This window comes from Melopsittacus undulatus, chromosome Z (assembly GCF_012275295.1).
Source record: "Melopsittacus undulatus isolate bMelUnd1 chromosome Z, bMelUnd1.mat.Z, whole genome shotgun sequence".
In the NCBI taxonomy this organism is placed as follows: domain Eukaryota; kingdom Metazoa; phylum Chordata; class Aves; order Psittaciformes; family Psittaculidae; genus Melopsittacus; species Melopsittacus undulatus.
The window spans coordinates 61,324,991-61,333,207 of record NC_047557.1 but is presented as its reverse complement, the minus strand read 5'-3'; the positions used below and the strand labels follow the sequence as shown (position 1 = coordinate 61,333,207).

Sequence of the window (8,217 nt, the reverse complement as noted above, 5' to 3'; positions counted from 1 at the left end):
ATTTAATTTGCAGCACTTCTGTTTTAAAAAATGTGATACTCCTATATCAGTAATTCTGCAATTTCTTTTTCTTTTATTTGTGTAGATCAAAAAGTACTGGCTGCTGCTAAAATTTTTACTTTTACTTTGTGTTCAAAAGTCACTGATTTTTACCAAGGAATTGTGGAATCATTTACAGCACTTACAAAATAGAAGTTCTTGAGCTTTTGTTGGATAACTATTTCTTTTCTAACTCCTAGTCCACAAACAGATTCCAGATGCATTTATTTTCAGGCAGTTAATTATCCTCAGAGATCAGATGTTTGGCTGATTCATAGAGAGACTTACCGCCTTTCTCACAGTCGTGGTTTTTCAAGTAGGAACTAGCTTCCAGATTTCACCTTCTTTCCTCTTGTGATCTGATTCTCATTATGAGTAAGGGCTTCATCTCATTTCATTCTTATATGACTGCAAGATTTTCACTGTAGGTAAGGTGGGTTTTTTATATGTAATTTTATGTACCTATTTATATATATATAATTTTATATATATGCAGAGAGATTTCTCTTAAAATATGTTGTTGAGTTCTCTGTAGAATTTTTTAAAATTAATTTACTTTTTCTTGCTAAGGTGGGATGGTACAAAAGTGTTCTGAGTCTTTTAAGTAACTGCGACCATCTTTTTTCAAAGAATTCATTTAGCAAAGGACACTGTGATCCTGGTCATAGTAACACTTAGGGCAAGATATAATGTTTTATGTATTGCCTAACAAATTGCAATTTTTCAACTCTTTCAGTTTTCATATTCTTTTCAAATATTGCCCAAAGCTGACATTTTACTGTTGTTAGAAAATATGCCAGCACTGTGCCCCTTCAAAGGAAATCTTGGGTAAAATGGCTTGTATGAAGATCACTGCCTTCATCGAAGAGGTTTAGGATGTGTCCTCTGGTCAGATGCATTCTTAAATAATGAGTTTTCAAAGTGATAATCTGGAAAGGGGCATTTGATTATCTGAAAAATATGGTGCTTTGTTCTCAACTTTTCCAACAGCAGCAATTATGCAGAAAAACAACATGAAGCCTCTGGAGGACACAGTTCCACAGTCAGACACATTCATTCTGTCCCACATGAATCCCAAATAGGATTACCTCCCTAAACCTCACAGGTAATCCATAAACATAGATGTTTTATGGGCTAGTCTTTTTCATCTTACTCGGTTTTATCTTACTATTCGTCACTCAGAGGCTTCTGCCTTCCCTGTTGGAGTGATTCAAAATTGTTTGTTATAGGCATGAGCAGAGTCCCCTACAATTCTGTGTATAGATGCCATTCAATGTCACTCTGCAGGAAGTTTTTTTCTTTGGGGAGTATTCCTTCCTCATCCAAAAAAAAAACCCCAAGAAAAATGCAACAGACTTTTCAGAGTTCAGGAGAATCATTAGTTAATTGCAGGCAAATTGTTGAGTGATATGGAGCATACTTGGAACATGTCTGTCTTTTGTAGGCGGCATAACAGATTTTGGCGTGGTGATTTTCATATTCAGAAACTCTCACTTTAAATAAGGGGTGGAGTGCTTTGTGGCAGTTTTGCATTTGTTGTAACAATGAAAAGACACATAAGTGCTCTCTTTGACACCAGCCATTTAAATGCTCTTGGTGTTTCTTTCTTCATTCAAAGCTTTTCTTTCTTGTACTTTTTCAAGTACAGAAAAAAAGTGAATGAAGGGCAATATTGTGTCCTGTTTCCAAGGAGTATAAGAGCTTCTCCTTTGGAGAGGAAGCTTAAATTAAGCAAATCAAAACAAGTTTTGCAGACTCATTCTGGATATAAAAATAACTGGTATACTCAGAAGGTTATGCTCTCTCACTTTAGTCAAACTGGCAACTGGCAAACCACTGAGAGTTTTCTATCGACAGTAAGGTTTGATCCAGCTCTGCATCTGGCAAATGATCACCTGATGACTCTCCAAATTATGTAACTATCCTTGCTTTTTACACTCCCTCTCTTGCCCTCATCTTCAGTCCTTCCCTGGAACAAATCCTGCATCCCACCCAGCTCTGTTCCATCCCACCCAACCCTTCCTGCCATGAGTTACAAATCTTTCGTGTCATGCTATCCCTTCATGCAAGCGTCATCTCTTCAGGAGGGATGAAAGCAAATCTCTTCTCACTAGCCACACTGTGATTAGCTGACTTTCATGCCTCTCTGGAAATTAAAGCTACAATGATCTTCTCTCTCTTGTCTATGGAGACTTGTTTTCAACAAAAGCTGTAAATTTAGAAAGTAATCAGAAAGTTGCATACAGACATTTTTCCTACAGTTGAGGCTTTTCAGACCCAGACAAATTAAATAGTTATATTATGATGGGAGATTTTATTTTGTACTTTTTCCTCACTCACTGGGGAGATGAGCTTCCCTTGGTAATATTCCTGATATACTTTATTCCGTGTCACTGATGAAAAAAATATTAATCTGTCAATGACATCAGTCAAAAAAATGTTTTTTCCAACCTAAAATGGAAACAGTTGGACATCTGTGGATTTGTACACCCATATTAGAAAGTTAAACTTCAATGTCTTAACAATGTTTATAGTTTTGTTACCCTGTAATTATGTCATACCTACTGATTGTTTTTCTTTTCATCAGAGTCTATGAAATGTAGCTGCCTGAACCTGTTTTGGATGTCTACAATTCTTGTGTTAGACCTAGCAATGTTTTGCCAGTGGAAGAAAAGGCAGTTGCAGGGATGGAATTGTGACTTTGGAGAGTGTCAGTGCCTGTCAGCCATCAGAAAGTGAGCTACAGACAGCTAGAGAGTTGGTTTAGGCCAAGTGCTATTGTCTGGTGTCCTTTCTGCCAGGCTGAGTGGAAGGAGTAATTAAAAGCAGACTTGCTAGTGGTGGCTAGAAAGTTACAGCAGGACTAAATTGTGTAGTTTCAGGGATTCAACTGCTACTAGCTGTGAAAACACAGGGAGGAGGGAATTGTTTATCAGCTAACCCAGCAAAGGAAGCAGTCATGGACATGGTCCTCTCGGCATAAAGCCCTCTGATCACACTGTTTACTGAAATTTACTGCTATTGCTCATTTCTGTTAGATTCCAGGGAAAAAACTTTGTATAGATCTAATTTTTTTAAATTAATATCCAAAAAACTGAAAATTGTTCATGTTAGCAGCTCATCTTCCTGCCAGAAGTAACTCTACAAAATCCATAATGTTACCTAATCGCTGAAGCTGAAAGTGAAACATCAGCATTACTTGATCACAGGGAGATAGTTCTTCCAATAATTTAATGAGCCACTGTGACTGGTCTTGGCTTTGCTCTTGCTTGTGGTCCCATGGCTATTTCATGCTAAAACTCTACTGTATCTACAATCTCCTGGAACATATTTTATGTTAGTTATCAAGTATTTCTTTATTTAAAATCCAGACATGCCTTCTATTTTTATTTTGTGACTGAATTGAAATGTCAATAAATATTAAAATAGAGGTTATGTTCTAATTACATTGGACCACCTTCATTAACAGCCCAAATTCCTTCTGTTGATTTTGGACAGCAGTTTCTGCAATGGCTGTCCCTGTCCCAGAGAACTTAATGGAAAACAATGTCATTACTCAAATAATTTCACAGAAGTAAGGCAACATTTTGCCATTGCTACATTAATTTTCTCCTACTGTCTGGGGGCTGGAAAATGAGAGGGTTTTGATACCAAAACCATTTTGTGGTAGTTTTTAGGAGGAGTACCAAACAAGGTTTTACTTCGACAATAAAAGTTGGGCCAGTGAAATAGCACAGAGATGCTTCCTCTTTGGAAGTAAAGGTGAAAGGCTTTTAATAATTATGAGTAAGCAAGATTTTGCCTTTCTGTTCCACCTGATGATTTTTGACATTTTTATGGGTAAGTCTTCTAAATTATGCTACACAGCTCATAGCTTTACAAAACATTGTCCCACCATATACACCTGCCTTCAGTGAGAACAAGTGCCTTCAAGTGGGCAGTTAAAGCTGGAAGAGAAACATCTCAGTTCTGGTTAAAACAGTATGACAATCCTGCAGGTTGAGGCTACCTAGCTTTCTACCTAGCTTCCTCCATTGAATATGGTATTACAAATCCAGCAGTGGTAACTACAGAAAAACATGCATGCAAACAGATAAAATTCCTCCTCCTCAGCTTCATCTAGCTTTAGATGTTTTCCACACTGCAGTTACCAATTAAGTCTTTCTACTAGTGCTCCTGAAACCACCTAACCATCAGCTGACTTCCATTTTCAGTGTACGGCTGAATTTAGTGGAAAAGCCTGACTCATTGGAGAGCTGCTAATGACTGGAGAGCAGCAGCCATCTGATATATTGCAATAAGCCTGAATTGCTGATGTTAAGCTATAGGAGCTGTCTGACAGTTTTGGTCTATTGTAGGTGAGAGAACTCATCCTCACCGTGTTGGCCATACCACTGCCTCCAACTCTAATTGCTGAGCAATGCATTTTTATTAATGTGTGCTTGTAAATTACTTACTTGGCATGTAAGAATGGCAGAAAATAGATTTTGAGCATTGGACAAGATTTCTGTTGTGTGACTTGGCCAGGGGTGTGGAGGGGTGGTTAGGAAGAAGGGTTGATAAGCTGATGTATAAACTGTGTCAGTGCAGGGAGACCACAATTTTGCTCTCCCTTCACCCCCTGTTCCCCAGATAGTCCACTGGAGGCTGTCTAATGAGGACACAACATGGAGCAGCATGAAGACATATGTCCTATTTGCTCTCCATGGAAGGTCAGCTCTGACCTTCATGTGACTGGCAGAACTGCACAGGTCTTCAGGTAAATTTCCCACTGCTACCTGTATGAATTTTACCATGAGAAAAAGTGCAGGTCTGGACCTGGCATGTGAGATTGGTCTGTGTTTGCCAGGGGTTTTGTTGATACTGAAGTTCCTAAAGAGAGATAACCATTATGACAGGCAACTGATACTTAACAGTGTCCTGTCTGGGCTTGCCTGGATGTATGATTCACTTGAAATGCTTTTTGCTTTGCGTCAGTAGCATGGCTTCTGGCACTGGAATTTTTAGCGAAGAGATACATTTGCTAGTTTCAAATCTTTTGAACATGAAAGCTGTGCATTAACTGAGGGGGAAAGAGAGACAGATATTTGCACCATCACAGGAAGTTAAGGCTGTGATTGGGCAATGTCTTCTTGGAGGCATTTTTCTCAGTCTTTGATCCTTTGTGTAATGGACATCGGACCAAACATGATAACTAAATGGTGCAACTCAGGGCTGTGGTTCAGGAAGCGGCTGCTGCCTTGGCACCTCTACACTTCTTCTGACTGTGCTCCAGTCATTATTGTGGAATTTCCTATCTTTCCTCTTTCATACATGTAATTCTTGGCCTCAGATCCAGCCACACATTTTGCATGGGTGTTATATTTGCTCCCATTGGACTACTCACATGCTTAGAGAAATGCATTGTGGTAAGGGCTTTGGGTGCCTGAGACCTGAAATCCTCATGCAAAGATAGCTACATTACATTACCCATCAGAAGGATTTGAAAGATGCCAAGCAATATGACCAATATACCACTAGTTGGGATTTACAAAGCACTGAATTTAGAGAGATTTCTTCCCTAAATATTAGAAAGAGTAGTAAGAGAATAATGTGGACAGACAATATTGTTCACTAGACAATAGGGATATTATGCTTTCTGGTTGATATTTAGATCCACCTTTCAACTGCCATATTCTATAAAATTTATATTGAGTACAAATATGTGAGATCTCCTGTCTATTCCTTTGTTGTTTCAGCAAATGCATGTGTTTTTCTCTTGCATATGATTTCCTTCTGAGTCAAAGTTCAGAATGATATTCATTTTGTAGCTTGGTTTGTGGGACTGTAGTCATAAATTACTTTTTGTCAGTCCTAATATATTAAGGACGAGGCAGTGATGTGTTATTTACATATGAAGTGTATATTTAAAGAGGGGTCATAATTTTGGTACTTTCTCTTTTCCCAAAACCTAAAAAAAACCCACCACCACCAACAAAAAAACATAGATTTATATACCAAAATTAATGGATGAATCAGCATGAGTTGAATAAAGAATCTATAAGCTAATTATACACAACTTGTATTGCAATTCAATTTTTAAAAATAATGTCAGCTGTATTCTAGCTTCTGCTTTTCTTAATTAATCATACAGTACTTTGTAGTATAGTGAATACCTCTGTAGTATAACAGCAAAAAATATTATGCCTTTCTACTCTTATAATGAGGTTCTAGGTCCTGATCTTTGAAAATGTTTGTTCATGGATTTTTACTCATGCAAAAAGCCCCACTTGACTTTACTGAAACAAAATGAAGTGGTTTGAGTTTGTCCTGTATGGAAGGGCTGGCTAAAATCACTTCTCTGTAAATGAAAAGGTGCTGTACAGTCATTAACTAGGTTTTTAAGATTTTGGGAGAGGGTGAAAATGGAAATAACCACAAAACAAAGCTTATTATTAATCTTTATTTTGAAATTATTCCATTACTTTCAATACATAGCTTAAATTCTGTTGTTTAACATTTAGACTGGAATCCTGAGAAATGAAAAGTTTTAGAAATACTTCCTTTTTACTTAGTATGGATTTATTTTGTCTCACTGGTTTGGTAAAACAAAGAGGATGAAGAAAATGCATTTATCCCTGTTAGATGCATATGTATGCTTACATACATATGCTGAATGCATGAAAACACTATACTTGTCTTCATGTATTCAAGTACTCAACCTAAATTATCTGAAACCTATGGAAAGGCTCACATTTTCTTGACTGGATTTTCTCAGATTTATCACTGGAGCACAGATTTGCATTTTAGAAATCTAGCAAATTATGCAAATAGAACCTAAGCTGTACTACTGTAGCTGTAGTGGTCCTCAGTGCATCCTCAGAATCTCTACTAAGAAAAAGATTTAAGATGCAGTGACAGAAATGTAAAGCTGAAAGTCCCAACAAGTCACTGTACTTGTGCAAACTTCTGTTGAAAACCTCTGTGGTAGGTGACTGCACACTGCGCTGGAAAGCCTGTTTGACTGTTGCCACCAGCATTTTTATTTTTCCTAACATTTAATTGAGATCTTTTTAATTGCTAATTAAGCCAGTCATTTTCTGTACATGGAGAACAATCCATCACTTCATTAACATCTTTACAAAACATCCCATATCTGTCTTTTTATATCCAAGTTAAGCATATCCACTTGTCTTACATTTTACTCTATAGATCATGTTTCCCCAGTTTGTTAGCATTCTTGTTTTCTGAGTGCTTTGCAATTAATCTGCCTTAAAAAGTCAGATACCAGAAAGGACACAGCATTTGAACTGCAATGAAAATTAGAATAATTAGCCAAGTCTCCTATACACTATTCCTCCGAATAACATCACAGGGTAATTTCCTTTTCCTGATTCTTTTGAAGCAGCTTATGCTGTGCCCTATCTCATTATATGTTTGCCATTTTTCCTGGACAAATACTTAATATATTGGTCTATTTCAACCAAATTTAACATAATAATGCATGAAGATCTATAGTTTTTACAATTTTGTGAAAATCGATGGCTAGGCAGGTAACAGAGAGCCTATCCACCCTTCTAGAGATACTTGAGTAGCTGGGGGGTTAGCAAGTATGTCCAGTCCACTCTGTCACTGCAATTCACATCTATCTTCCTCTTGCCCAGGCATGCAAGGGAGAAAATAGAGTACAAAGAGGGGGATTTGAAAAACATGGGAGTATACTCCATGTATTTTTTTTTGAGGGATTAGCTGCAGCAGTTGGATTGGAAGATAATAAATGCATTTTCACATGTCATTAGTTCCACCACTGACAACAATTTGGAGAGGATTTTTGTTTGGTTCTATTTGTTTTGCTTGTGGGTTCATTGATTGGTTGGTTTGTTTGCTGTCTACGGCTTTGACCTTCTGGCTAATTTTTGGATTGTCATCCACAGTGATTCATCCCCATATGATTTCCTTCAGTTACTCTTCTGGACTGCCTGGTGATGTCCTCTTCCTAAGCAAAATTTGCATTCCAAAAACATACTATCAAAAAAAAAAGGTTTGGGGCGATTACATGAATTACTGAAATAGCATTTAGGTGCACTTTCTGGGAAGTGTTAGTTGCTGTACACTGTAGGACAGAAAACAAAAATGATGAAAAAATTGTCTTCCTTTACCTTCACTTCACTGTACTTATTCCTGGAAAATATCTGGACA

At 37.4% G+C, this 8,217-nt stretch overlaps 1 long non-coding RNA gene across 1 annotated transcript in view; it reads left to right on the top strand.

Moving 5' to 3' along the window:
• The first annotated feature begins 330 nt into the window (after positions 1 to 330).
• The window catches only part of LOC115945477 (uncharacterized), a 35,007-nt gene continuing 27,120 nt past the window's right edge, over positions 331 to 8,217 (top strand). The window contains exon 1 of the long non-coding RNA XR_004550601.1: positions 331 to 467. This is a non-coding gene — a long non-coding RNA (uncharacterized lncRNA). The remainder of the gene's footprint in view (positions 468 to 8,217) is intronic.